Source organism: Quercus suber, unplaced genomic scaffold, assembly GCF_002906115.3.
Source record: "Quercus suber isolate HL8 unplaced genomic scaffold, Cork oak 2.0 scaffold_5, whole genome shotgun sequence".
Lineage (NCBI taxonomy): Eukaryota > Viridiplantae > Streptophyta > Magnoliopsida > Fagales > Fagaceae > Quercus > Quercus suber.
The window spans coordinates 1,883,192-1,891,463 of NW_027069471.1; positions in this window are offsets into that span (position 1 = coordinate 1,883,192).

Consider the following 8,272-nt stretch of genomic DNA (forward strand, 5'->3'; position numbering starts at 1 on the left):
GCAAAATAAATAATAAGTGATAATTAGAATAACATCACTTTTACATATACTTATTATTTTGTAAAACATCTGACACGATATATTAACTCAACAGGCATATAAGAAGTTAGTGAAAATGTTTATATCATTAGAATATTGTTATTCAAAAGATCATTATATAATTGATGATAAAATTGGAAACAACCTCATTCAAAGGACCCAACTCTCTTCTTCTTTTTCTTTTTTCTTGTGTGTGCAACTGTGCATGCGAGCATGCGCTTATCATGCATATATCATATATGATGATATATCATACATTCATCTTTAAAAAAAAAAAAAGGGGGACGTGTTGGGTTGTTAGGTGATTTCCACTTCTTTATTTAAATGTTTTTGCAATTATTTTGGGTCCACAAAAAAAAAACTAAATAGTAAAATAATTTTCATTTTTCATTTCAATCCAAACAAAGACTTAGAATTTTATAACAAGATTCATCCATTAGAATCTAACATATATGCACATGATATTAGTAAGGGTAAAAACATGGAAAGTATCATGTGTTTTATTTTATGACACATTTAACTCCTATGTGGTTTGTTTCATGAGGCATTTACCTCCCTTTGTGGTTTACTTTATGAGATATTTCCACTAATTTAATAGAATTCAATGATGAGGAAAGTGCCAACATCACATATAGAGTAACAATTGAATGAAAAGGTCATTTAAGCCTTATATTTAAACAATTCTAGTTTTTTCTCTAACTATCTCCCTCAATCCTCATTCGATTTTGTGTACTACAAGGCGTAAGATTTAAGGTAGAACAATTTCTTTCTTCAATTCTTTCCCAATGGGATTGGTTGGCACTTGTCATCAAATTTGGTTAAAATTAATGGAAATACCTAATAAAGCAAATTACAATAATTAAAAGTAAATACCTTATAAAGTAACTTAACAAATTGTTAATAGTAAATTTTTAAAAAAATAATAATATCATTGATAAATTCAAATGATAAACAATAAATATTTCTCTAATGGTGAAATATGGGGGCAACGCTCTTTGATGAAAGTCCTCCTCCCGATATAATAATATGGCAGTCAAGGACTCAAGGTCATTATCCTTAAAAGGTGGTAGTGGTACCCGGATTTAAATTTTTCAAAGTAACGTGACAAAACACCAGCCGGTTTGAGTTTGTTGTCAAAGTAGACATGCTTTTGCTTGATTTTGTGGAATCTTTCAAACTGAAAACAGTCAGTCTAAGCCCTAGCTAGGGACACAAATCTTGTTTCGATTTTTTACACAGTTTTGGTCTGATAGATTGTCATTGGTATCAGTAGTTTTTAATTTTGAAAAATAATAATATTAGTTATGGGTTAATATAAAAATAATATTGTGCGATCACAATTTCTTGCGCAATCAATGGTGGTCGTAAAAATTTTAGCTTTTAATGATTTAAATAGTTACGTTATTTATTTTATCACCTTACTTTATAATACATTCAATATTATTAGTTTTATTTTAACATACAACACATTAAAATAATATAAAACACACACCAATAGCAAAATTATTGAGGTGAAATTATTGAGATAACTGCGTAATTGTATTGAAAATTAGAAGCCACCTGGGTGTGAAATTGGATCTTCTTTGAGAAAGTTTATAGATACAAAATATTTTTCAAAAAATTTCACAATTGTTGATTTAACATAATATTGTTAATGGTAGATAAAAAAGTAATACCAATAATAGACTCAAATGAAAATTAGTAAAAAATTATCAACTCGACTATTATGAAAAATGTTATGAAATTTTTTGTATTTACCTCTCTTCTTTTGGACCCTAATTTATATTCCAGATTAACCATGGAAATCTAAGGGAAGAGTGGAAAAATATTGGTAAAGTGAAATTGAAAGATTACCAAATGCATAAATCTACAATTATGCATTCTCCTTGTACAATTTAAGGCCTTTAGCCTCATCTAAGAGCATTCATATTGGATCAGCTGGATGGAAAGTCTATGTCTAACCAAAATTTTGTTAACAAACCAAAAATAAAAAATAAAAAATTGAAAACCTTAATATAGGGCTTGCTACAAAATAGAAAACATGCGTATGTGTATATACGTATATATATTGAGAGAGAAAGACTAATGATTCATTAAAGAAAAGCCAAATCAGCTTGAATTATAGCATTTAAGTAAGGAGGAATATCCGCCATCTGCACCATGAGACCTGTGACATCCTTAGCATGCTTAATAATGTTATGAGCAACAGAATTACCTTAATGGCGTACATGGGAGAAAGTAATAAAACTAAAGCTTTTGCAAGGAGCTTAGTATTATCAATCATATGACCAAAGGAAAAGAGGGAAGGGTCCCTCTCCTTCAAAGGGTTGATAATAATCTTAGAATTTCCCTCCATTATCGCTTTAGAGATACCTACCTCCAAAGAAAATTCTAAAATCTTCATAGTAAGTATTACATCTACCTCAACAACGAAAACTAGTAAACCAATCTTTCAAGACATTGAAGCAATAACTAGGTCTTTTTAAATTATCCTTGCACTGTAGCTTCGCCAAACTCCCCCTTTTTTTTCTCTCTCTCTCTCTCAACCGAAGCACGGAGTGGCTAGTGGCTATTGGCTATTGGCTATCGTTGGTGTGCCGTGATCAAAGTTAACCGTGGGTAGATATCATCCGGCATGGTGGAACCCAATTGACCGATCTTGGACATTGAGTGGTCGATCATGGCTATTGGATAGCTATCCTGGCTGTGGGATGTTGGATAGTGTGAATGAAATCTTGATGGTCGGATTTTTCTGGTAAAATAACAAAGAATTTGATGCTGATAGTAGTGAAAAATTGGACAAGGCAAATTAGAAGTGACTTCCGAAATTTAATTAGGCTTAAATTTTGCCTAATTTGATGCAAATGCTCTAAGTCTTTATGACCAATTGAATAAAAAAACAAAGAAATGGAAACTTGGGGTTAAGCTTTAGTCAATGGACAATATTAAGCGTCGTTATTTCACCGACTTTTTTCTAAAAGGGATAAACGAGTTACTTTAGTTTGTGCATCAGAGACCAAATAACCAATAATTCAGATTTCTCAACATCCTGCACATGGGGACACTCACTGCCTCACTTGCCTCCTGTGCCACTTTTTTGGAACTGTTAGTGTTTCTTTACTAGACCAATACAAAGATTAATTACAAGTTGATAAATTAAATCCAATTAAACAAAAGTGTAAAATCCATTATTAGTAATGTGAAATCGATGTCATTGAGAAGAAAAAATATTTGTAGAAATTATAATGTAATTTGTATTTTAGCATTGTTTTTGGATTTTGACATGTGTAGCATATATGAATGTGAATACACGCATTGCGTAATTCATGGTAACAATGGTTTGGTCACAATCATATATAAAATAGAAAATTCTAGTGTTGTAGACTTTGGGAAGTTGCATGGCATGCACCCAGAATTGGATTGAGCATCTGAAATGAAAGGATGATGGACCATTAGGCTGTCGGCAGTGGTGAGCTTTTGTTCAATTACTGAGCTTTTGTTTTTTAGTAGATAAATTAGTGGGAAATTAATAGGTCCTAGATTAAAATAATGTGAGGACTGAGGATAAGAAAAATAAAGAATATTGATATTTTCTATTACATTTAATAGAGTAGAAAAGTGGGAGTAAATATTTTTATTTTTGAGAAACATAAATAACATTTTTTTTTTCTTTAGAAATAGTTTCAACCTATGACATCTGTTTCTGATGATTGTTTTTTATTATTAGACTAATTGATGTAGGTGGAGATTGAACTCTAGATTTCTTATTCAACAATAAAAAATTTTACTAGTTGAGTTAAAGTGGGAGCAAATATAAATTAAGAAAAAAAATTTTAAATCTAAGCTCACCATTTTAATCTTCTCAACAACCAAAAAAAAAATTAGAGAGAGAGAGAGAGAGAGAGAGAGAGAGAGAGAGGAGAAAAAACTTCTTATATTGATCATTTGATAATCTTAACCTTCTAGATTATCAAAAAAATTATAATGTGAGGATAGAATAGGAATTTAATAAAAGATGCTTTCTTTTTAGCTCCACTTTTTTATCCTTCCTACATCTACAAGTCCACAAGAAATATGCTTAAGGAAAAAATAAAAATAAAAAGAAGAAAAAGTCACAAGAACATATAGAGCTGAATTCAGCTGGGGTTGACGGCTTGATTAACAAAATTATTGTCTGAAAAATCAATCAAAACTTGTGTAACCTTTGGGATTTGTTTAAAAAAAATTTATTGACTGGGCCTTGATTTCTGTCCCTCTTTTGCTGTTTTTTTTTTTTTTTTCAGTACTTAGGCCTTGTTAAGTCCAGTCTTTGTTTGGGCTTCAACTACAAAATTTCCACCGATGGGCAAAGAAAAGTAGGTCCTAAGGCCCAAATATAACTTGAACCACAACCACAATCCATGCATTGGTCAATCAGGTTCAGGGAGATAAAATGTCAAAAACAATGGGCTAAACTGGTGCCCAGCCCATATTTCAGCATGGATATGCTTAGAAAGCACATTTGGAACCATTGTGAGGGAAGCCTACGGCCCAAATAACAAAGATGATGGACACCAGCCCAAACTTATTACAAAAATGAGGCCCAAAAAGCCCACAGATGGGGCAGGTATATGTTGCACAAAACATCATAGAATGAGCCTCAATGACAATGGTCATGACTCATGAGTCCCCAAATAGGCTACGTTTTTTTTTTATGCCATGTACATATGATGGGGTTCTAATTCCATGAGTCTATCATAAAATAAACCTTTTTTAACTATATATTATCACACTAATTTAATATAAAAATTAGCATTTTTTTTCTTATAGTAAGTGAGGTGAGAGGAATTTGAATTTTTAAAATAAAATTATCTTATAACTATGAGAAGTTAGCTAATAAATGTCAAACAATGTATTTAGATCACAGAACCTTTTTTTTTTTATACAAGATAAAAATTCTAATCTAGCCTAATCTAAGTGTATATATGTGTAAAACTCTCTCCTGAAGACTTGAAACTCGGTCCTTGCCCCTACACCTCACCAATATTTATACTTGTGGAGTGACCACCACACCATCAAGGGTGCACAGTGGTAGATCACAAAACTCTTAAAAAGTAAAAGATATTGCTCTAATATAAGAGAAAATTATGAGAACAAAGACACGTGTAAAATAAGGTGGGGATTTTATTTTTTATTTTTTTGTGAAGTAATTATACTTGGTCCTCCACATTGAATATTGTCCCATAAATTCAAATAGCCCATTCCAATCATTGATGGCCCTTACAAAATATAATTTCCATTTTACGTAACAAAAACCTAAGGCTGTGTTTGGCTCAATGTAAAATGATTTCAAAGTGTAAAATATTTTCAGATGTTTGATTGCATCACAAAAAATGATTTGGAAAATATTTTAAGTTGTTTGGTTGTATTCCTAAAAATCCTCTAGAAAACACATTCTCTCACATTTTCTCAATTTCTAAACAAATATTATAATAGGAAATCCAAATATATAAACCAAATCAACCAAAAAAAAATCAATCTTTCTAAAAAATAAGCAGAGAGAGAGAGAGAGAGAGAGAGAGAGAGAGAGAGTTAAAGGACTATAGATCAGTGGGGGGATCTGAAGGAGGCGAGATTGGCAGGTGGGTCTGAAGGAGGCAACGATGAGGAGATCAATTTGTAGATCAGAGATCGATTTGTAGATCAAAGAGGAAGAGAGAAGAGAAGAGAAAAAGCTTCCTTGAGTTNTGTTAAAACTCTCTCCTGAAGACTTGAAACTCGGTCCTTGCCCCTACACCTCACCAATATTTATACTTGTGGAGTGACCACCACACCATCAAGGGTGCACGTGGTAGATCACAAAACTCTTAAAAAGTAAAAGATATTGCTCTAATATAAGAGAAAATTATGAGAACAAAGACACGTGTAAAATAAGGTGGGGATTTTATTTTTTATTTTTTTGTGAAGTAATTATACTTGGTCCTCCACATTGAATATTGTCCCATAAATTCAAATAGCCCATTCCAATCATTGATGGCCCTTACAAAATATAATTTCCATTTTACGTAACAAAAACCTAAGGCTGTGTTTGGCTCAATGTAAAATGATTTCAAAGTGTAAAATATTTTCAGATGTTTGATTGCATCACAAAAAATGATTTGGAAAATATTTTAAGTTGTTTGGTTGTATTCCTAAAAATCCTCTAGAAAACACATTCTCTCACATTTTCTCAATTTCTAAACAAATATTATAATAGGAAATCCAAATATATAAACCAAATCAACCAAAAAAAAATCAATCTTTCTAAAAAATAAGCAGAGAGAGAGAGAGAGAGAGTTAAAGGACTATAGATCAGTGGGGGGATCTGAAGGAGGCGAGATTGGCAGGTGGGTCTGAAGGAGGCAACGATGAGGAGATCAATTTGTAGATCAGAGATCGATTTGTAGATCAAAGAGGAAGAGAGAAGAGAAGAGAAAAAGCTTCCTTGAGTTTGAAAAACGATGGCGACAACTTCGAGCTTGAGACGACGAGGGTTGGGGAGCTGTGCCAGAGTTCTGGTGAGTGCTCTCTCTCTCTCTCTCTCTCTCTCTCTCTCTCTCTCTCTCTCTCTCTCTCTCTCTCTCTCTCTCTCTCTCTCTCTCTCTCTCTCTCTCTCTCTCTCTCTCTCTCTCTCTCTCTCTCTCGAGTATGATGAAAATGAGGGTGTAAGTGGTTTAAAGATAAAATAGAAGTGTAAACTATTTTACACTTCAGGGGTTGATATTTTAGGGTCAACGGAAATCATTTTTCGTTTGACTGAATTTTCTAGCCAATCCAAACACTCTCTATGGTGTAAAATATTTTTTGTATTCCTTTTATAGCCAAAACAAACACAGCCTAAGTATTACTGGGAGGACAAAGTTTAACTACAAAATTGGTTGCAGCCTATTACTACGACCTTACTTAATATCTTTTGATTGAAGGTGAATTTTGACAAATCCACCATTGGATTATATTTTCTTCTCATATCCTTCATACTTGCAAAATTTCTATAAAATTAAAGATCAATAACTACGTCATCAATAAATTGTTTAAATTGCAAATTTTTGTAGTTTAAAATTATGCATAAAATGTAAACTTATAGACAATATAGTAAATAATATCGGAAAAAATTGCTAAATACCCTTTTTGGGCAAAAATAGCAACTCTTTACCCCCTTTCCCAAACTAATTAGGGAAATACCCTTCTTTTGAAACTCGATTTGTGATAAATCAAGTTAGGCCCTATAGCGGTATTTTTAAGGAACCTATAGTGATGTTTTCATGACCTATAGTGGCGTTTTGTAACTCTACCTCTATGAAATTGAGTTATAGGTTAAAAAAAAAAAAAAAATTGCCTATAACTCTATTTCATGGAGGTTAAGTTACAAAATGCCACTATAGGTCCTTAAAACGTCACTATAAGTCCTTAAAAACACCGTTATTGGGCTCCAGAAATTTTTTTTAAAAAAAAAAAAAAAAAAAACTTGATTTATCACAAATCAAGTTACAAAAAGTGGGCATTTCCCTAATTAATTTGGAAAATGGGGCAAAGAGCTGCTATTTTTGCCCAAAAAAGACATTTGGCAATTTTATTCAAATAATATCTAATTTGCACAAATTTTGATATGTGTATTAAGAACATAAAAAACATAAAATTCAACGGTTATATTTTCAAAATATATAGTAATGTGAATGATATTGAGTAAGGTTGTAATCTTAAGTTACAACCAATTTTATAGGTAAATTTTGTTCTTACTAAAATTTGTTTATTTATCAATTTATTTGACTTTTCTTTATATTCAAATTATTTATCACTTTGTAACACATTATGAGAACATTGAACATAGAATAGAATATATTGCTAAGTGATTAAGGCAGAATAGTTTCAAACTTTTGATTAGGTTTTTTTTATTTTTTTAAATTTACTTTGCAACAATAATTAGTTTTTGTTAGAAAAATAATGGATATATAATGAGATAATTGATATGACGTTATTTGATTTGTAGCCGATGGAAGGAAAAAAAAAACTGCTATTTGATTTAGATTGAAAGGGGGAATTAATGATCATCGCGCATCCTTGGTGTGGTGGTCACTCGTGGGGGGCAAGGGTTAGGGTTTAAATCTTTAGAAGCGAGCTTCACACACATATTCACTTAGATTAAGTTAGAGTATAAATTCTATCTTGTAAGGGGAATTAATGTGAAATTTATTACAAAATCAATCACGTGTAATTT